The 22,829-nt window shown below is 46.2% G+C and overlaps 1 protein-coding gene across 15 annotated transcripts in view; it reads left to right on the forward strand.

Moving 5' to 3' along the window:
* The window catches only part of Tmcc3 (transmembrane and coiled-coil domain family 3), a 277,437-nt gene that overhangs the window by 23,266 nt on the left and 231,342 nt on the right, over positions 1-22,829 (forward strand). For 5 of the 15 annotated variants that reach the window (XM_063263449.1, XM_039079073.2, XM_063263447.1 and 2 more), the window contains exon 1: positions 18,187-18,470. The exons of 4 other annotated variants lie outside the window; for them this stretch is intronic. The gene's annotated coding sequence lies outside the window, so the exon portion shown is untranslated. Of the gene's footprint in view, positions 1-18,182; positions 18,471-22,829 lie in introns of those variants that run through there. 6 more of the 15 variants (XM_017594836.3, XM_063263452.1, XM_063263450.1 and 3 more) reach the window with 3 other exon arrangements.

The following is a 22,829-nucleotide window of genomic DNA, read 5'->3' on the forward strand; positions in this document are numbered from 1 at the left end:
TGAGGACTGGTTTAGAGCACAGCTCCTAGCAACCACACAGTAGCTGTGTGAGTCCAATTCTTGGGGACCTGGTGCCTTTGTAGTCATACTTGCAACCAAAACACCAGTGCATAAATGAGTAAATAAATAAATAAATAAATATTAAAAACCCTCCAAAATCTCAAACTTTTTGAAAGCACAGGACTACTTTCAGGCCGTGTACATGAAACACAGTTATCTTTGTATTTATGAGACTTGGAAACACACACGGACGTGTCCCTGAATATGATGGGGACATTCTTGACCTCCGGTGAGCCAATCAACTCTGGGCGCTGGGGTCCTGCAAAGTCAGCAGCCACCTCAGCTTCTGTAGCTCTCTATATCTTATAAACTTGAAGACTAAACTTCACAGAGAACAGAAGGGGGGGTTTCAGAAAAGAGCCTTATTTTTGGTGGGAACTTAAGAGAAAGGAAGTGTCCACAGCCCCTGCGTTAAAAGGAGAAGGCTAAGAGACAAAACACTACCAAGACAGGTCGGATGAGGCACCTAAAAACTGTCTAACTCAGATTGCTCCTAAACGGAAGACAGCAGCCATTTTGGAGCATCTGCCTCGAGGCTTTCCATCAGTCACAAAATAAACGTCTGGTTTCAAAAGCAAACAAGAAGGAGGAGAAAAGAAGAAGAAGAAGAAGAAGAAGAAGAAGAAGAAGAAGAAGAAGAAGAAGAAGAAGAAGAAGAAGAAGAAGAAGAAGAAGAAGAAGAAGAAGAAAAAGGGAAGAATAAGGAGAAGAAAGGAGGAGGAGAAGCAGGAAGATGAAAGCTGAAGACCAGTAAAGGAGCCACAGCACCTAAACATGTTTACTGTTTGTGGCCTCAGGCCAGAAGAGAAGTTCAGGTAGAACCTGGATGTGTCTGGCTTCTGGTGAAGACAGAATTGGTTGTCAAGGTCAAATGCAGACCTGATCTTTCAAAGTCTCTAAACCTGCCTGACTATTTTTTCTTCTGTTCTCATTACTTAAGCTTGGGTCCATCTCTGATCTATCTCTTTGTGGGTGTGTGGATATTCCCAAACTCCCAAATCTCTGAAATCTAAAATGCTTCTATCCCAAGCATTTTGGATAGGGGGCATTAACCCTGTATCATGCCTTTCCCCCTCATTTCTAGGAATGGCTGTAGGTATTTGGATGTTTATGTACTTAGTCGTGCTGATATATGACATTTGGCTGCACTCATTCCATATTTGTAGATGTTTGGGTCATTGTCATTTGTCGACTTTCTTGAGCAGCATAGTTTAAAATGTCTTTGAACAAAATTAGTCTCATCTAGGTTGTTCAATGAAGAATTCTTTAATAAAATTATTAGGTGAAATGTGCAATGGTTTTATTCTTACAATGGTAGGCTTTTGTTTTAAGAACGTGTCAGATAGGGAGACTATATGGGTCCTTTTTAGATACGTTTCCCCCTCTTTTATTAAACTGTCTTTGATTTGTTGGCAAGAAGAAGTAGTGATTACTCTCCTTCTGCATCCAGCCCTTCACTGCATCCACACTGTCACTGTACCCACCACTTCCTACATCCACCCTTTACTACATCCATACCATCACTGCATCCAACCATTCACTGCATTCACCATATCGCTACATCCACACAATTACTACCTCCACACTATCACTGTATCCACACCATCACTGTATTCACCCCTTCACTGTATCCACCATATCACTACATTCACACCATCACTGCATCCACCTATCACTGCATCCACATTGTCACTGCACCCATCCATCACTGCATCCACACTGTCACTACATCCACACTATCACTGCATCCACACCGTCACTGCATCCACACCATCACTGCATCCACCCATCACTGTATCCACACTGTCACCGCATCCACACCATCACTGCATCCACCATATTACTGCATCCACACTATCACTGCATCCACACTGTCACTGCATCCACACTATCACTGCATCCACACCATCACTGCATCCACCCATCACTGTATCCACCCCTTCACTGCATCCACCCATTACTGCATCCATGTTGTCACTGCATCCACCCATCACTGCATCCATACCATCACTGCATCCACCCATCACTGCATCCACCCCATCACTGTATCCTCCATATCACTGCATCCATATCACCACTGCATCCACACTATCACTGCTTACCTGGACCACTCCTGTCTTCACACCATCACCGATCCAATCAGTAACACTTGAAGCACATATTATTTCAGCCAAGGTAATGCTTTCAGCCTGCAGATCTAATCGTGTGCTGCTCAGAACACAGCAAGGGCTTTCTATTGCCCGCCAGGTAAAGTCCAGGTCCACTGTCAGTGCACACAGAGCCCCTCAGGCTGTGGCTTCTGCTTCCTTTTCTAAGCTGCTCTCAATGCTCATCCTAAAGTGCTGTTTTCAGCTGGGAATGTACATGCTGTTCCCTCAATCCGACCCTGCCTGACGTTGTGCACATCCCTCAGGATTCACAGTCCTGCAGGCTTCCCCTCCTCCACCCTCACTGCCTGCTCCACCCCCATTCTCTCCATGTCTTCTCCATTTACCCACAAAGCTTTCATAGGTGTCTAGGCTCCTTTTCCACTTCCTCACTTGGCTTTCCAGCCCATTAAGAATGGAGATTCTGGTAGTTATCTGGATGAATAGAATTATTTGTTTACTCATTTATAAGCAGACAACTTACAGCTAGATCTACTTACTGTAAATAGAGACTACACCTGTGTTGTTTATGACAATTCTCAATTGTCTACCATATCAATGTATTGAGCTTCTCTTTCCCCAGTCATTCCCTGTTGGGTACCATCGAGAATTGTATTAACTAAGTTGTACAATCTAGACTCTGAGCTGTCCAGTTCATCCGTATTCTGGGTTCTTAACACTAATACCTGATACTGGCTAAGCCCCCGCTGACTACCTGTTGAATGAGTGAGACACTGGCATGTGCCTATTGCAGGCTGACATTGTGCTTTTCGTTGCCGAGGTCCAGTTTAGGTCATGCTATAACCTGCTTATCTCTTTGATGGCAATGCCTTAGCGATGCCAACTGCAGACTAGGAAGCTGATTCTATGGTATATTAGTGTGATGGTCTTTCTGTCCCATCACAAGGAGGCCAGTGTCCTCAGGAAGAAGGAGTCCTCTCATCTGTCTGCAGGACCAACTAACTCTAAATTGGCATCTCGTTGGGTGTGTACTAGTTACTTCCTGTATTGTTGGAGCAAAGTCCTTGTCAGAAGCAACTGAGGAATAAAAGGGATCCTTTTGGCTCATGCGTTACAGTCTATCCTAGGGGTGTGGTGGGGGACAATGGAGCTGGGAGCTCAATGCAGACAAACACGTTGTCTTAAGAACGTAATGAATGCTCACATACACGATCTTTACTATGCCATTCAGGACCCCAGCTCATGGAGTGTGTTGCCCACAGTTAAAGTTGACCCCTCAGCTTAATCTAGGGAACTCCTCATAGGCATGCCCAGAGGCTGGTCTTCTAGATGATTCTACCAAGATGATGACATCAACCATCAGAAGGTTTGAAAACCTGCATTGCATCTACATGGCCACCTTGACTTAGAGAGACAAAATACCATGTAGATAGTGCCACCAAGGCCCCTTTGAGGGAAATGTGACATTGTTATGGAGATCAAATCTCCCTTGGTCTGTGATGGATTTCCTGGGAATACACATTACTTTTCTCTTTTTTGGAATCCTGGTGAAAACTTTTTGACTATGTCCTACTACAAGGAACCAAGATGGCTGTGTATGGATGAGTCTTTCTCCTGGATTACTGACTTTAAAGTCTAGACTAGGACTAAAGAACTGACTTAGTAATCTGTGGAATAATTGATAGGCGGAACACTGCATTGAAAGGAGGAGAATGGGGCTGGAGAGATGGCTCAGCGGTTAAGAGCACTGACTGCTCTTCCTGAGGTCCTGAGTTCAAATCCCAGCAACCACATGGTGGCTCACAACCATCTGTAATGGGATCTGATGCCCTCTTCTGGTGTGTCTGAACACAGCTACAGTGTACTTATATATAATAAATAAATAAATCTTTAAAAGGGGGGGTAATAAACAGAGGTAGGCTTAAAAACAATGGCCTGGTAAGAGAGTGGAAGTTCATCTGTTTTGTTCATTAAGAAAGGTGTTATAAATTCCCAGGCTTAGGACCGCCATGGAAGCCCTGCTGTGTGAAGCTTAATTGAAAATAGAGTGATTGAGCCACTTCTGTATTTATTAATGCTATTATCAATGCTGCCGCGCATCTCTTTATGAGACTGGAGGGAATGAACAGAGCCTGCAGCCCGGGGTACCGTTTAGTTTTCATAGCAGGTCTCCTTGGAAAGAACAGTGCCCCCCAGGCACAGACTAGGACCCAAACACCTGAACGGTGAGGCCGAGGAGCTTGCACCTACCTGGGTAAGTTACGCCCATGCAGCATGTGGAGCCCAGCGAAGTTGGCCGCCATACCCAGGACGTGGGTGAGCCACGCGCAAGGGAACCGTGTGGTATATAGAAGAGAGCTGAAAGAGCGTGGGCCTGTCATGTCCTTTTAGCTCCATATTCGAGGCTGAGGAGTTTCTTGGTTCTGAAATTGAGGGGACACAGGGATGAATTCTTACGTGTGGCGATTTTAATGAGGAAGTTCCCTCGGAGTCTCACGCAACTGTATACTTAGTCCCCAGTCAGAGATGCCGTTTGGAGAGGCCATGGAACTTTCGGAGGGAGAGCTTTGCTGGAGGATGTATGTCCCAGAAGGCAGGCTGTGAGGTTTTATAGCCTCAGCTCACTTCCTGCTCTCTCACTCTGCTTTCTGGGTGGGGATGAAGAGGTGAGGGCCAGCTTCTTCCTGCTGCAGCCATGCTTTCTCTGCCTGATGCTGGGGCCTCCCGGCTGTGAGAGACACAGTCTCTCTAAAAGCACGAGCCAACATAAACCCCTTCTTACCTAAGTTGCTATGTCCGGGCATCTCAGGAACACAAAGGCAGCTAAGACAGCTTTCTATGAGTCCTGGGGACCAAATCCCGGTCCTTCTGAGCTGGGAGCAAGAGGTCCAGCAAGCCGTCTCCCAAGAGTCCTCTGTTTTGTTTTGTTTTTGTCCCTGACGCCCAAGTGAAGAAAACACATGTTTTCGATGAGAAGCAAACAAATCAGATTAAGCCCCGGGAACCATGAGGCAGGAAAGGAAGAGATAGATGGGTCTGGTTCTATCCATTTGTTTTGGGAAAGCAGAGAAGTGTAGCCACTCTGTAAAAGCCCCAGGGTTAGGAGGCATTGGCTTAGTTCCGGGTCTGGCATGGCCATCAGGATTGAGTCTCTGTTGTGTTATTTGGACACAGGGTTTGGGTAGTTTGGAAAATGGCGAGGGTGGCTCCTAACACAGCCCTGATGAGGACTTTTTCCTCCATCTGAAGCAAGCTCAGCGGCAGGTGATTAACTCTGCATGGTGCCGAATGTATTCCATTTAATGGACTCTCTCGATTTCTAATACTGGGTCCTCTCTGTTTTTTTTTTCTCTTCCATCCTTTTATTAAATGATAGTGAGCAGATGGTGGTTGGATTGCTTTTATTATTTTAATGACTTTAGTTGGCAAAATAAAAAAAAGGTGGAGAAACTGTGGTAATCCTTTAAATTCTTTTTGAAATTTTAATGGTAGATTAAAAAAAATGTCTGCCCATAACTCTCAGACCAAATAACCTTTAAAACTCTATCCAGTTTTTAACAGTTGGGGATTTTAGCCTTTTCTTTCCACTTGTGACTGTGAGGCGAGAAATTCAAGTGTTAGTTTATATTTGTGTCCTGGAACGAGCTGTATTTTTTACCCAGAAAAAAAATCATCCCGAGGGGTTGGGGATTTAGCTCAGTGGTAGAGCGCTTGCCTAGCAAGCACAAGGCCCTGGGTTCGGTCCCCAGTTCCGGAAAAAAAAAAAAGAAAAAGAAAAAAATCATGGTACCTCTACATTAGCGTTACAGAAACCTCCTTTCCTCCAGCTTGAGCAAAGCCTGAAGCATCGCTTTGTAGCTTAAGTTAGATAAAGTTGAGAAGTGGGAGATGGGTGCCCAGGATCCCACATCACTGCCGGGGAGATGCCCTGGCTCTGTGCGGCTGCCGTCCACCATCCATCACCTAACCTGAAATCAGGACGCCCTGTGTATCCAGAGCCTCGAACGCCCTCGGCCAGTGATCTACTACTGAGCTACACCAAAGGCCCAGCCTTCTCTTATTTCTTTAAACAACTCCCTGGAAACATAAAAAAACAAAAAATGAAAAACAAACTTTAGACCGTGGTCTAAGTTTAGCCTGTGGCTTATAATGATAAATACTTGAGCATGGTCCAGGTCTCTGGAAGGTGCTTTGGGCTGAAGATGTTAATGGTACAAACGCCGTTATCCCGTCTGACCAATTCTGCTCTCAGGAATTTATCCTGCCGTTATGCTTACAATTTATTTCAAACAGCAACATGTAGGGACTGATCGGATAATAGATTATCCACAAACAGTGGGGCTTAGCCTTTTAAAAGTTCCAGGCGGCTGCCGGCGTAGACCAGCCAGAGGCAGGAGAATGGGCGAGGGAGGGTTGCTGGTTCGGTGGCGAAGTGCTTGCCAAGCGTGTGCGAAGCTTCGATGCCAGCACTGCAAAAAAGTGTGACTCTAGGGAGGTGCAAAGAAAAACTTTTTTTAGCATAGCAGTATTTACTAGTTTTAAAGACTAGCATGTTTGTGTGCACGCACGCACCCATACAGTGCATGTTGTACTCTGTGGATATACAGGGTGCACTTGTACCCCGTGTAAGCATAGGTCGTCTGGCAACGGTGAGCGTCTCTGAGGAATCTGACTGGGGGGGTGCTATAGGACATTTATCTTTACTTTATATTATTTTGGAGCTTATGCAACTGGCGCCAAATACATGTATCATCCATTCAGAATTAAATTGAAAAAAAAATTTTTAAGAGCTAAAATGGGTGAAATTATGCTAATCCTAGTGTGAGAAAATTTACTCAATTGCTTGAAATAGACCCGAATCATTTTTCAATCACAGGTGAGACTGCCCTGCCCTAAGAAATGGACATAGTTGTTTCCCTTCGTGGGGGTGTTTTGACAGAATAATGAGTCTCTCTGATCATCAGCCTTTGATCATCCTCTGTGGTGGAACGCCCCTCTGCCAAGAGGCTTTGTTTCAAGTTTTGCTGCTGCTACTGTTCCTTCTGATTTTCAGACAGCCCTACTGCAGTTAACTTGACCAATGAACAAACATGAAAGTTTCGGGGATGGGGTAGGGGTAGGGCGGTGTGGGGGTAGGGCTGTGTTGCTGGCGACTGCTACTTTGCACAGTCTCAGCCTTTATTTTTCTGTTTCTTACCCACCAAACGCAGAGGTATATGGAGGGTGTTCCCCAGTGTTCACTGCCCCCTGATGATGTCCCATGGTGTGTGATCACACGCCTCTGTGGTCTGTTGTGGCGTTCCTACCTGAGAGATTCTCAGAGGCTCACCCGAGAACGTTCTTGGTCCCTACCCTGACTAGAACACCCAGCTACCTCCGTGGATCACTGAAAATAATTGAAGTGTCAGGCTTAGAAGGGCAGCAGCGCCTCTCGGGATGGGAAGTGCTTGGGGGAGAAGGATGTGGGGGTCCTGGAGGCAGACATGACTAGTCGAAGATGAAGAGTTACATATGGCATGGTGGGGTGTGTGGGTGGCCAGTCCCACTTCTCTCCCCTAACTGGCTTCACCCTTCAAGCCTCACCCATCGTGGCTTAGTATTTGGTCAAAAGGCTGAGGCCCCTGATTGCTGCTTAAGAAGCAGGTGTGAGGGGGTGGGGCAGTGGGAAGATGCTGGAGTGCTGCAGGAAGAGCGATTGTTCAACCAATCATCGACCGGATCTGAGGAAAGTGGGTCCCTCTGTACAGGAGTTGGAAGTACCCTGAGACCGTTCATGGCTTAAGGCTTGCCTCTTCTGTTCTATATTTGCCACTGATATAACAAAATACCCCAGGCTGAGCACTTTATAAAGAGATGGTTATGAAGCTCACGGTTTAAGAAGCTTCAAACAGCACAGCACCACCCCTGAAGACACTCCACCTCCAGGTACTCGCTGGCTGCCATTGGGCGCGTGCTCGCAGAAGGGTGCGAGACCAAGAACCGAAGACCAGGCTAAAGTCAGACTTTCTCTTTTAACAACAGCCTTCTAATAAGAACTACGTTCTTTCTAAAAGCAGAGAGACAGTGACTTGGTTTCCTTGCCGTAGGCACCCACCTCTAAGAGATCCCACCACCTCTGACGTTACCACTCTGGTACCAAACCTTCACGGGAACTCCCAGGGATAAACCACATCCCAGTCATGGCAAGAGGAAGGCTGGGGAGGCAAAATGGAGAGAGGTGGGAACGAAAGGCAGGCAAGGAAGATTTGTAGAGGGGGATGCCGGGTTGACACCATCTTCTGAGACCCGGTGGGGGATTCTGTCTCGACTCTGGCTTGGGTCCTGGCAGTGCGTCCAGAATTAGCCATTCTTGTTTCTCTCTGCTTGATGCTAAAAGTAGGAAATGTGGGTCCAAGCTTGGTCAGAGAATAGTCTCAGACTCAGAAGGCAAAGCACCGGCTCCATGGGGCTTCCCTGACCCTTGACCTATGTGGGGCCCTCAGTTCCTTTTCATCTTTGGCCTTTCGGGTTTTCTGAGACCCGCTCCTTTCTTCAAAGCCAGCAGGAGATAGGGGCAGCTGACTAGTTTTCTTCAGGACTCTCTCTCTCTCTCTCTCTCTCTCTCTCTCTCTCTCTCTCTCTCTCTCTCTCTCTCCCTCCCTCCCTCCCTCCCTCCCTCCCTCCCTCCCTCCCTCTCTCTCTCTCTCTCTCTCTCTCTCTCTCTCTCTCTCTCTCTCTCTCTCTCATCCCCCGTGTGATTTCTCTTATTTGAACTGGGAGCTGCTGAAACCATCAGTAACTCTCTTTCCCTTTTGAAATGCACCCCCCTGTTTCAGAGCTCCTGGCCTGATCCCAAGCGTCTTTCGCAGTTATCTGGTGGCTTGAAGCTCCTCCATCTGACTCCAGCACTTGCTTCTTCCCAAACAAGATGCTTCTCTGTGGCTGGCTAACTCAGACCCTGTTTCTGGGGGGTCACTCTCTTCCCTCTGTAGTAGTCCCTTAGCCATTTGAGACCAGGCTGATGTCAGATTTCTCCTTGACAAACACACTTCAGAAGCTTTATTCACTTGTCTATGTATAATTTGGGAGAACAAAAAAAAAAAAAAAACAGAGAAGTCAGTGCTGGCCAGTTTCATATCCACTGTCTAGAAAATTACTTAATGTTGCATGAATTTTCTTCCACTTTCTTCCTGAGGTGTTCGATGTGTGTGGGTAGGATCATTTGATGCAGGTAGAGTCATGCACATTTAATATTTAAAATGTATTCCTGCTTGGATCTCTCTTCTTCTCCAACCACTGTTAATACGGCCCTTGGCAGGCCTATCGACTCTGTGACGTTCAATAATGCTCTACTATTTAGCGGACAACCCCCTCTGGCCTAACTAGGTTTCTCTTCTGCTCTAATTAAAAAAACCCAACCAAAGTGAGGAAAGAATTTATTTGGCTCCCAGCTTAGAGTTCATTGTCAAGGAGGCTGGGGCAGCAACCTGGCAGCAGAGACCTGGGAGGAGCCTTGCTCACGGCTTGCACACCACGGCCTGCTCAGCTTGCTTTCTTATACATCCCAGGACTATCTGTCCAGAGCTGGCACCTCCCTCAATGGGCTGGGCCCTCCCACAGCCATCAGCAATCCAGAAAAACACTCCACGGACTTGCCTGCTGGCCAGACTGATGGAGGCCTTTTTAAAATCAAGACTGACTTTCTGATGAGCTTAGCTCATCAGCAAACCCCCTTCCCTTCCCCTGGTGTCACAGAATCCACAGTCTCTCACTGCTATTCCTTTTCTGGTTAATGCTCTGTGGGAGCCCTCTTCACGGGTGTTCTTCATCCTGAAAACACGCTACAGGACCGGTGCCCATCTTATGGATGAGAAAACCGAGGCTGGGAACCCCTTTCCTGATGACAACCTGGTGAAAGGCAGAGCTTAGATGTAGCCTCCTTGTCAGCTCAGAGCACAGCAGATTCTCTCCACACGGTGCTTCCCCATGACACTCTCCGTGGAGTGGTGGGGGATTTCTCTTCCGTACACAGGGTAGCCTGCACCCCCCTCCCCCGGAACAGTTCCAGTTCTTGTGATAAATCTAGGTGTGTTTTCCTATCGGTGACCTTTGGTGAGTAATGACACCACTTGGGCCTCTGCTGGTCTTCTTGGTTCTACAGCTCTGTGATTTTGCTGCCCAACAGTGGGGACAGGCCAGAGTAGAAGGCCCATTGTTGGCTGTTACGTGTTTGGTGTCCAGGGGTGTTCACACTCGGCTCAGTAGATCACATCTGCCTGGGTGGTGCTTTCCCCCTTTGCTGTTCCGTCAGGGGTGGGGGTGCCCAGGAAAACCCCTACAGCTGTGGTACCGTCTTCTTAAATGTGAAGGCACAGTTTTCCTCAGAACAGATAAGTCCCTCGAATCCCCTTGAAGTCTGAAGTTATGCCTTTTGTGGCTCACCAGCAAGTATGGGGAACTGCATGGCGTATGCCCCTCCCTGATACAGGCGCTTGGGCCTCCTGCTAAACATGATGGGTTGCTGGAAGGATGTGCTGGGGGTGGTGGGCCAGCCAGGTCAATGGTAACCATGTTTTTTCTAGCATCATTGATAAAACATAATCTGCATAGCTTCATAGCCACCGTATCCTACCCCACCGTATCCCACCCAGGCCATATCCCTGAAACTTCTGCCCAGAAAATAGGAGAGAACCAGACCTGTGCCTTTCAGAATAGATTCCACCCTGTGCAGTTTCTCTTCCCTTTTCACATAAAAGAAGAGGGTATTTTGAACTTGGTTGGGTTTCAGCTGTTCCCAGGAAGCAGACAAAGCCTTCTGCAGGCCTTTGTTGGGCTCTGAGGTAACGCGGCTCTGCAGTAGGGCCTGGTAGCTGCGGTACCGTGCCAGCCTTTCCTGCAGATGGCCTTATTTTTCTCCGGTTTCCCTGTTGGCCAGGCCTCTCCAAAATGCTGGCTGGCGTGTTTCTCTAGGTCCAGTCCTCTTAGAAACAAACAACAATGTATCTATTTGAAACTTGCTACTACTGTTGATTTTGAATGTATCTTGCTTTAGCCAGAGGGTAGCCTGGCTTTCTTCCTCTCCAGAGAAATGATCTAGAGACCTAATTTCAAAGTGTGAGGTCCCTTCAGATGGCCTTAAATGAAGGTTTGAAAGACACTTGGCTGAGTGGGTAGTGGATTGAATGGGGTTGAGCAGTAATGAAACACTAACTGGCCATGAAAAATGTCCCTGTATATCAAACCCAGGAGGGACCTAGGGTCATCTTGATGGTGCTGGTGATGGGGTGGTAATAAAAACGGAAAAGGTTGATTTTCCTCTCTGTGACACCCTGAGGTCTGCCTCTGGTGAACTCGACCCACTATATTCATTATAAACAAAGAGAACTTTTGTCAATGTGTAATTTACCCATCAAAAATCATTCCTTCTAAAGTCAGCGATTATTTTTTTTTAGCGGATTTTTAGAATTGTGCATGAGTGTATTCCATGTCTAGACGTAGATGGCACTGAAGAGAATTACCTAGTGCACACCTTCCGGCAGCTGGCTCCCACCGCGGCCAACCAAGAAGGTTCTGATGGGTTCACCGTTTGTCTTAGGGTTTCATTGTTGTGAGGAGACACCACGACCACAGCAGCTCTTATAAAGGACAACATTTCATTGGGCTTGGCTTACAGTTTCAGAGGTTCAGTCCATTATCATCATGGCGGGAAGCGTGGCAGCATCCGGGCAGACATGGGCTGGAAGAGAAGCTGAGAGCTCTACATCTTGATCCAAAAGCAACAGAAAAGGACTGTCTTCCACACTTGCCCAATATGCTCAAAGCACCTTCACAGTGACACACTTCCTCCAACAAGGCCACACCTACTCCAATAAGGACACACCTCCTAATAGGGCCATTCCTTATGGGCCAGGAGTTCAAACGCATGAGTCTATGGGGACCAAACCTATTTAAACCACCACACCCTTCATCATGTAAAAATGTGCCGGGAGAGGCTTCAACCCCAAGGCCCCTTTCTACCATCCTGGAGACACACAGTTATGCTCAGAATTAGAAACTTACCTAGAGCCGCTGATGGATGGGGCCTAAATTGGTAGAGCATGTCTGCGCCCTCTGTGGGCTCCCAGGCATTCCCAGCTAGAGAGAGCTTTAACAGCCAATTTTTGAGACGTATTAAGGTTTAGAGTTTATTTCACGTAAATATTTTATTTATAGGGCCTGTAATTAAATTTTCACCCGTTGGTGATATCATATGGCTGGAGCGCCTTAAGTCTTCCCTTCTACTGATTCTGTTCTGTTGAGTGGTTCATATTTAACTTGGATTCTAGGCGTAGAGCTAGTCTGGTCATCTCTTCAGATTATGTCATTTCGTGCTCATCTCCCATCTACACTTCAGATGTGGTCTGACAGGGAGCATTGCTGGGCCTGCCAACCCCTTTCATGTGCACAGGACTATGTGGCTGGCAGGTACTTAGCACCCGCCTGTGCTGTTGACATTCTCCGGGTCTACAGTTGACCGAAATCCTGTCTCTTTTTTGACTCCTCCAGACTTTAGTCAAGGCATCCCTCCAGTATCTATGCTACAGCATTCCCGTCTTAAATTACCAGGCTTCATATTCAATATGATAACCAATGATAATGTTAATGACTTGTGTCTTTTGAAAGTTTGCTATTTTTATCTTACTGGGTTTTCCCCAACATTTGTCCTTGGTATCACTTTGAATGTTGCTTCTTCTCTTTCCTCCATTTTTCTGCTCATAAAGAAAGAAATCTGCATATTTAGTTCTTACCTGTACCATGTCCAGGTCTCTGCACCTAAATGTATTTTGATTTTGGCTAGTCCATAATGACACAGGCATGTAGGAGGCAGGTCCAGCTGAGGATGGGTGGTATTAAAACTACCCAGCTTTTTTTCTTTTTAAAGCAATGTGGGGAGTGAGCATGTGTGTGCACTATGTGATATGTGTATGTGTGTGTGTGTGTGTGTGTTGATGTGTGCATATATGTGGTCATGTGTGTAGTGTATGTGTGTATGATTTATGCATATATGTGGTATGTGTGTGCAGTCATCTGCATTGATGTGTGCATATATGTGCTCATGTGTGGTCATGTGTGTGTGCCTATGTGGTGCAGTGTGGTGTTGTGTGGGCATACATGTGGTCATGTGTGTGAATGTGTGTGGTATATGTATTGATGTTTGCATATATATGATCCTATTTACATATGTGATGTGTGTTTGCACATGTGTGTATGTGTTTGCATATATGTGGTTGTGTGTGTGTGGTGGTCATGTGTGTGTGTGTGTGTGGTGGTCGTGTATGTCTGTGTGTGTGTATGGGGTGGTTGTGTGTGTGTGCATGTGTCTGTTTGCACATATGTGTGTGTATGTTTGCACATATGTGGTCGTGTGTGTGTGGTGGTCATATGTGCATATGTGTATATGTGTTTGCACATGTGTGTATGTATGTGTGTGTGTACTTGCCTATTCATGTGCATGCATGTGGAGGCCAGAGGTTGACTTCTGGAATCTTCCTTTATCACTTTTCACTTTATGTTTTGAGACAGAGTCTCTAACCCATCTGGAGATTGCCATTTTTGACTAAACTGGCTGGCTGACCTCTCACCCCTGGCTCTGGGATGACAGGTTAACACTGCTGTGCCTGTTTTTCATGTACGTTCTGGAAACCTGAACTCACATCCTACCTGGACTTTACCTACTAAGTCATCTTCTTAGACCCTAGATTCCACCCACTCCCCAAGCTGAGAATTGAACTTAGGGCCTCACACATGTTAGTCAAGTGTACTACCGCTGGGCTCTAGCCCCAGTCCCAGATTTCTTCTTATTTCCTCCTGTCCCTCTGGTCCCAGAACAACATGGGACACCATCGTTCCTTTCTGATGGTTTGTGGGACATGTCTGGTTTTTCAGGCCTTTGCCCAGAGTGCATTCGTAGTGAGGATTACAGAACCACTCAGATCCGTTAGGAAAAAGTGACAATGACTTAAACAAAATAGGTGGGAAAAAAGGTGGAGATAAATTGTCATTTTAAAAAAAATCTGTAGAGATTGCCACCTTTCTTTAATCCCAGCACTTGGGAAGCAGAGGCGGGAAGAGCTTTGTATGTTTGAAGCCAGCTTGGTCTCCATAGTGAGTTCCAGGCCAGCCAGGGCAACAGATTGAGACCCGGTTTTAAAAACTCTGCATTAATTACCCAACCCTTATATTTTATTTTTCAGTCTGCCTGAGTATTTTCAAATCTTTAGGCTTTGTTATATCTTATCAACTCAGCTCCCTTGACCACTCCTCATAAGAGAGGAGATTTTTTTTTCTTCTTAAAAATGTCGTAGTTTGAAGTGCCAGGATGGAGGGATACCCGGGGTGCGAGGGCACCTACCTGCTCAGAGGAGAAGGGAGAGGGGGGGGAATAGGGGAAGGATGGTGGCCAGGGGTGACCAGAAGGCAGGGCAGTGAGTGGGAATGTAAAGTGAGTAAGTTAAAAAACAAAATATGGTTTGTTGTCCTGATCAATGAAAGGGTTATTTTCTGGAGACATTGACTTGACTCGGAGATCAGAATCAAAATGGAAGAAATCATTATGTACTCATGTAAGTCACAAATGAAGGCATGAATGACTACTATAATCTAATAGGAGTAGCCATATAGAAACGGGCAAGGAACCACGTAGGCATTTCTCCCAAGACACGTAGTAGGGGAATAAGCACGGAACCAGATGAGCCTTACCAGAGAGTAGAGAAATGCAAACGGAAGCACAAGAGCAGATTAAAAAAAAATAGAAGTGCTGTCGGGGGTGGGGAGAGATTGGAGTCCCACTTCCTGGTGCTCCTCACACCCCCGACCCTCCACCCCCCAACCCCTCATCCTCCCCACCCCCTCCCCCTCTCCCACGCTCACTCCTCCAGCCCTGTCAGCGAGCACTGTGGAAAAGAGGTCTGTACTTCCTCAAAATGCTAAACATAAATTTACCACACGTCCCTGCATTGTATTAGGTACAGAGCCTCGAGAAAGGAGCACAGACCCATGTAAAAACGTGTGCCGTCAGCAGTCTTTCCCTGGTTGGAACTGTAGATTGGCGAATATTTCACCGTAGTCCGTGCGTGACGGTTCCGCTTTGTGGATGCTATCTCTCTCCACGTGACCTTTCTCACTGCCAGGACCAAGTAGCTGACAGGAAGTTGCAGAAGGGGAAGGTTTTGGCTTGTGGATCAAGGGAAACATGGTGGCTAGGAAGATACGGTGGTTCGACACTGTCTGCCCGCATGGAGGCAGATAAGGAAGCAAGAGAGAATTGCCCATGTGGAGCCCAGCTGCCTTTGGCTTCCCATTTTGTATTCTGTCCAGGAACTCAGCCCATAGGAGGGGGTTGCCTGCCTTCAAGGTGCGTCTTATACTCCTCAGTGAAAATCCCTGGAAACACCCTCAGACACCAACCCAGAGATACACCTCACTAATCCATGCCTTCTGTAGCCCTTAGTCCAACGAGGCTGACCGCTGAAGCCAACCATTATAATTCCCTTTGCACCAAAGTTTTTAATTTTGTTGAAATCTGATTCATCTATTTTTTTTCCCCTGTTGTGTCTCGGGTTTTGGTTCTGTATGTGTGTGCTAAAATTATTAGGTCGTTTTTTATTCTGAGCTAACTATTTACCGTAATATGCTAGAGGCGCTAGCTGTGAGGAATTGCGTAATTAAAACCTTTGTTACTGAAGAGTCAAAGCTTACATAACTCTGAGGTTCACGTGGTTGATGGCTCCCCTTATTTACCTTTCAATCCCTCCCCCACCTGCACTAATGAAGATACTAAAACCCAGCCTTTTGACTGACTCTAGAAGGCTTTTTTTTTTTTTTTTTTTTTTTTTTTTTTTTTTTTTTTTTTTTGCTAAAATCTAAACCGTGTTCTATTCAGGCTTTAAAGATAGACCTGACTTCCGCTTACGTCTTCGTTCCACTTACTCTGCGGCCTTTCTCTAAGCTTTCAAAGCTCTGGGAACTCAGCTGCCGATCTGTAAGAACACACAGCACACCTCTTGGAGACCTGGTGCTGAGATGGCATATGCGACTCTAGGCACGAATAGCCATTACTCTGTGTGTCAGTGAACTTACCTCAGGTCTCCCTCGGGTTAGACTCGAGTGATGCTCATCCTTTGCTGCCTCAGGGGTGCGTGCAAAGATGGCCAAGCAAGTAGTGTTTCTGTTTAGATGGTCGGGGACCCTTTCCATCTGTCTGGGTAGATATCCTGAAGAAGCAAGAGGGAGCTCTTGTGGTGCTGGCAATCCCAGGTTACACAGAGTAGACTAGGTGCCCGGAGCTAGGGGTCTGCGGCTCCAGGGTTTGGAGACCATAGGTACTCACGCTGTGGGGCCCTGAGCCCAGCCTTTGCCAGTTGTTACAATCATCAGCATGAATCACCATCGATTCACATCTGCAGACAACCCCTGTTGCTGTTACAGCCCCTGGGTGCACCTCAAGTTTGAGACTTATAGCTCCTGAAGCCACTGGTGTTGCCCTACTATGGCCACAGTGGTATTCCTGCCGCTCTTTAGGTTAGCAGCTTAGGCAAGACCACCTAGAGAAGTCTTTTATGGGGGGCTTATCCTGTAACACCCCAGGGCAGCAAGGGTAGATAACAGCCATATCTACCTACAGTTCCAAGGGCTCCTACACCCTCCTCTTGCCTCTGTGGGCATTAGATTCACACAACACCCCCACATACAGGTCAACAAGACACTCACACACATTAAACAAGTCTTTAAAACAACAACAGTAACAACAAAAGTTTTGAATTGTACTGCAGGGGTTTGTGTGCACCAGTCACAGGCCTTTTGCAGGGCTTGTGAGGAACTTGTCTTCCTCTCTCTGGGGTAACGAAAGGCTGCAGGGTCATGTAGAGTTCACTCAGGCTTGTCTTCCTCTGGGTGCTGCTTTCTAAGGCCAACAAACATGTCTGGAGTGGTCATGATGGGGGTGTGTCGTCAGCTAGGTTATGTAGAGGTGTTTCATAGCTGCTGGAGTTTCTTCAGTGGGATTATAAAGTGTCTGGACTCAACGGACAGTCTCACACTCAAGGACACCGGGAAGGGCTCATCAGGTAGTTCACCCTTGTCAGTTTTAACCACTCACAGAATGCAATGAAAGCATGTTTGCAGTTAGCCCTTTAAAAAGCTCAATAAAGAACTAACATTTCTTTTTGTTGTTTCTTTGGGTTTTACTCAACCCAGGCTGGCTGAGAGCTCACTGTACAGTCCAGGCCAGTCTCACACTCAGAGTCCTGCCTCTGCCCCCGCTGACGCCCCTGCCCCCTGCCCCTGCCCCTGCCCCTGCCCCCTACCCCTGCCCCCTGCCCCTGCCCCTGCCCCTGCCCCCTACCCCTGCCCCCTGCCCCTGCCCCTGCCCTGTGTGCTGAGATTACAGGCAGAGTTAGTAATGCTTAATAACTATCTTTTGAGAATTAACTCCTCCCAGATTGACTCTCCAACTTCCTATACCCTCTCAACTCGTGCCTTTTTTTAAAAAATCACCCACTTAGTCAATTTGTGGGATCCATATATTCAGGGGTATGAGGTTATCCACTGGAGTGCAGTTGACCTAACAGGGCCTACATCCTTGAGAAAAACCAGTATCCCCCTCCTCAGAAATCATCGTCAGAAACCAACAGCTCCTTAGTTAGGATCGGGGACTCTTGGTCGCCTTCCTCCATGCTAGGATGTTGATTGGCTCGTCTCTGATCTGTTTTCCTAAACCTGATTACTCCCTGCTTCCTTTGATAAAGAAAATAACTATTTTTCAAAACATCAGGGAAACCTTTCTTGGTCCCTGGCCATCTCTGTTTTTGTGGAATTCATGGAGATGGGACGGAATGTCTGGGCGCGGAGCCCGTGGTGGTGAGCTTGCGATCATGGAGTAAACAAAACTAGATGAGTTTCTAAGGAAGGCCTGGAGGGGGCCCTGGCACTTCTGTATGTGAGTAGATGTTGTGTCTTCTCTTGTGGGAAGCACAAGGTTGTTTCCCACAATCGCTTGACTGGAGCACGTTGCATTGCCAGGGATCCTGGGGACAGACGGTCATCAGGGCACCCACTGGGGAATTGCTGAGCTGAAAGATTAGTGATCTGAGAAACAGGAAAAGACCCACGGTTGGGCGGTGTGAACGAAGCAATTTTGCAAATACTTCTGCTTTTTGTTTCTCGGTGATTATTTTTAACTGGAACAGTGTCATCTGAAGCTTCCACAGACTCATGACTCCAAGTGCACGAAAAGTAGCCTGGATCTCACAGACCTAGAACTACACCATCTGCCCTGAAGAGAAGGTAAAAATTGCTCTCTGGTTTCCATTGGTTTGTTTTGTTCTTCAGGAAGATGCTAGCGAGGCCGCTGGCTTCGTTCTTTCTGGCGAACACTTTAGGGTTTGGTAGATATCTATTTTTGTTTTAAAGGGTCATTCCAGTAATCAACTTGCAAGCACTACTGTTACATTGGGAATTTATCCATGGCTTCTAGAAGGCATCTCAAGGTCAGAGGGCAAGGCTGTCTGTTCAGGAGGTGGGTCGTATGTGCATCTTACTCCTACGAATACTTCTCTGGGTACCTTAACCATGCGAGCTTTTATTTAATTTGATATACCTGAGTGTCAGTTAGAATAGTAGAAAGTATTGATAATTAACATTTCTTAAGGGACCACTGTGAGCTCGGCACCTGTGCTAACCACGTAACCCTCTCAGAAGTGCATTGCGTTTGTTAGCTGTGCCTTTACTCTTGTTTTTTCAGTGGGGAAATAGAGTAGACCTTCCATCATCATGATGGCAAGCATTAGCGGTTGGGCCAGCATTCCTAGTAGGGCACAACAAGCTACATTACACTTGAGATTGGCCTAACCTCCTTGGTGGTGTGTGAAATATAGTTGGTTTTCAGTTATTCTTTGATCATGCACACACACACACACACACACACACACACTCACGCACACACGCACGCACGCGCGCACACACACACACGATTTCTTAAATATTCAATTTGAAAAAGAGCTAGATGAGGTCTCATTTGTCTTCCAGACTGGCCTCAGCCTCTCGAGTGCCAAGAAGCCCATTCCTAGTTTGAACGTTTTAGACATCAGTAGATATGAAACGAAGTCCACTTGTGTATAGAATCAACCATTGATTTTTTTTTTTTTTAGGCAGTTTGTGGGATTGGTGCTTGGAATGCAAAGGCCTTGGAGCCTTGGTCCCCATGCTCTCATAGAGATGCCATCAAAGAAGGAGGGGAAAAGCACTTCTAACAGTTAACATTCCTGAAGTCAGTCCTGAAGACACAGAAAATAGTTTCTCGCATCCTAGTTTTAAAGTCTGATGGCTTCAATAGGAGACGCCCTGCTTCTTGGGTGACTAGGCTGTTGCCCAGTACTGACAAGTTTACCCAGAGCTCTCGGGTGCAGGCTCTGGGGTACAGTTGCTCCAAGATGTAGGCTTCTCACTGAGTACTGTGTGAGGGGTACCCACAGGGTCCCTTGATCACCTTAAATGCCTCTGCAGGGCAGGCTCAGGGGTGGGGTACATCTTGTAACACAAGAGAGGCAAGCCCCCACTAGAAGGATAGTCGTCTTGTGATAAATAGGGCCCTAACACATTAGGTCCTGATAGGACTCCTTCAACATCAGAGGCTTGGATTGTGCATGGTAAGAATCCAACCAGGGACATGGAAAGTGGTTTGCTCACATGAGGCCCTGACCACAGTCCTATGCTTCCTTGGAGAGATCAGCTTTAGCGGCAAACAGAGAAAGAGTAGCCACAAGCCATCTCTCTGGGAGAGAAACATAGGCTCACTTTTAGTTGGTGGACAGAGATCTGGAACCTTAGGGAGTCTGGAGCTAACAGCTCATCTGGGTCCTGGAACGGCCTCTTCCTTTAGGTGATGCGCTGTCCAGATACATTGTGCGTGCATGCGTGCTTGCATGTATGTGTGATTTGTGTGTGTGTGAGTATGCGCGTATGTGTGGGGGGAGGGGTCTGAGGGTCAGACTCAGGGCCCTGTGGTCTCATGTTTGCTACCACTGAGTCAAACCTCTGCCTGGGGTGTGGGTGCTATTTCATAACCAATGAAGTCTTGTAGATAAGATCATTGGCCAAAAGAAATGTCCAGAGATTCTGTTTTGAGAACTATATCTTGGCTGCTCCCAGTCTGGATGGTGTTCTGAGTCAATCACACCCCTAACCCAATTCAGTATTATTACAGCCCTGTGAGGTATGCACCCGGGCCTACAACCAACAGCAGAAACCAAAGCACAAAAGATGGTGGATGACTTGTTTTAACCAAGACTAAAATCGGGATGTCTGGTTTGGAGGGTAGTGGCTTGCTTTCTGCCTCAAGGACAGCAATTTAACTAAGTCATCCTGGGAAGGGAGAGAATTTGAAAGTCGTCTAGACACACAGAGTGGATTGAACACAGAAGCAAACATAGTACTTCAAAATCTTGTTTGAAATAGCGGTAAAGCTGTCACCCCTGGATGTTGTCAGGAGCCTTTGAGCTGGTTTTAGCTTCTGTGTCGCTGGCCTACGGAGAAGACTGAGGTGCAAGACAACCTCGGGGTCTCGCCCTTCCCCCACACTTCAGTGCACCGCCACACAGCCTGTGCAAGTGTTCTGGGTTGTGTGTGTCTCTGCGTGTGTTTGTGTGTGCAAGTGCACATGTGTGAGTATGCTTACATGCATGTCGATGTCAGAGGGCAACTTCGATGCTGCTTCTTGGGCACTGTCCACTTTATCTTTTGGAAAGATTTATCTTTATTTTATGTGTATGTGTGTTTTACCGCATGTGTGTATGGGCACTGTGTGTTTACAGTGCTTGAGGAAGCCAGATGGGTCCTCTGAAACTAGTTACAGACAGCCATGAGCAGCCAGCCAAATCTGGATCCTCTGAAGGGCACTGCTGAGCCATCTCTCCAATCCCCTTTTAATCTTTGAGTCAGGATGTCTTGTTGGCCTGAAGTTTGTCAGGTAGGCTAGGTGGTCTAGCCAGCAAGCTCCAGGGATGGCGATGACGATGATGACAGTGATGATGATGATGATGATGACAATGATGATGATGACAATGATGATGATGATGCTATGATGATGATGATGATGATGATGACAATGATGATGATGACGATGATGATGACAATGATGATGACAGTGATGATGATGACAATGATGACAGTGATGATGATGATGATGACAGTGATGATGGTGATGATGCTATGATGATGATGATGATGATGATGATGACAATGATGATGATGACAATGATGATGATGACGATGATGACAGTGATGATGATGATGATAATGACAATGATAATGATGACAATGATGATGATGATGATGACGACGACGATGACAGTGATGATGATGATGATGCTATGATGATTTATTATGAGCACGGCACCAAGCATGGCTTTTTTACATGGGGGTTTATGTTCTGATACTGATATTCTGTATCAATAGCAACGACAGAAAGACAAACTCTGATTCTGGTTTAGAAGAGAGAATTTTCACAACTAATCGCACTATTACTTTGATGGAGAGTTTCCCTCCCCGCCCCACAAATCAAAAAATATTGGTTAAACTGTCTTTGTCCTAGATAAGAAATTGGTTAATTAATTAGATTGTAAGATTCAATTTTTTATATGTATTTCTATTGCTGTAGACATCAGTAGAACTTGGCTTGTGCCCCAGAGTGCCTTTGATGATGATAATAATATTATTAAAGCTAATATTAGAGTTTTCATAAGCACATGAGCTATTCTGAGCACTTTGCATTTATAACTTATAAACTCTAATGACTTTGATAGCCAAAGTACTGAGAAATATTGTTAAGCAAAGGAGGGGCTATCCCTGAAGGAAAAGGAAAGGAAAACTTCTTTTTCTTACTCTTTTGTCTGTCTGAAATGTTCCCTTCTGTATCTTGGTTCCCTTGGGAAAGGTCTAGTTGTTGTTGTCATTGTTGTTGTTGTTACTCTCATTAATAGTACTACTATTACTACTACTACTACTACTACTACTACTACTACTACTACTACTATTAATTTTCTAGCTCAGCTAAGATAAAGTTGATGCCATTTGAGGTATTCTAGTCTTTGGTTTCCCCACAACAAAACCCTATTTCTTTCACAATTTGTCATAACGTTAGCATCTTAGATAGAAAGAAAACCTATGAGACTTCTAAGAAAGAAAAACATAAAAAAACTTATTAGATTAATATCGTCAATGGCTTTCACATCTGTACCACACATTCCCAATCCATTTCTCCTCCTCTACATGGCTGCTGACACAGGCTAGAGGCTTCATAGATTTCATGCTTGTTGAAAGGGATCCTGGTTTTGTTGTTGTTGTTGCTGCTGCTGCTGCTGCTGCTACTGCCGCCCTCCTCCTCCTCCTCCTCCTCCGTTTCCTCCTCTTCCTGCTCCTCTCCCTTCTTTCTTCCTATAGCTTTGAGCTATTCTAGATGCTTCTCATTTTAAAATAAAGTACTGCCTCTATCTTTTCTTGGAAAGCGTGTGTAGTGGTGATGAATCCTTTCAGATGTTATTTACATAGAAATGTCTGATGCTCTTCTCTTTCTCTCACCCCTTCTTTCTTCCTTAAAGAAAGAAAGTAAGACAACTTCTTACTCTGTAGTTCCAGCTGACCTGGGAC

Source organism: Rattus norvegicus, chromosome 7, assembly GCF_036323735.1.
Source record: "Rattus norvegicus strain BN/NHsdMcwi chromosome 7, GRCr8, whole genome shotgun sequence".
Lineage (NCBI taxonomy): Eukaryota > Metazoa > Chordata > Mammalia > Rodentia > Muridae > Rattus > Rattus norvegicus.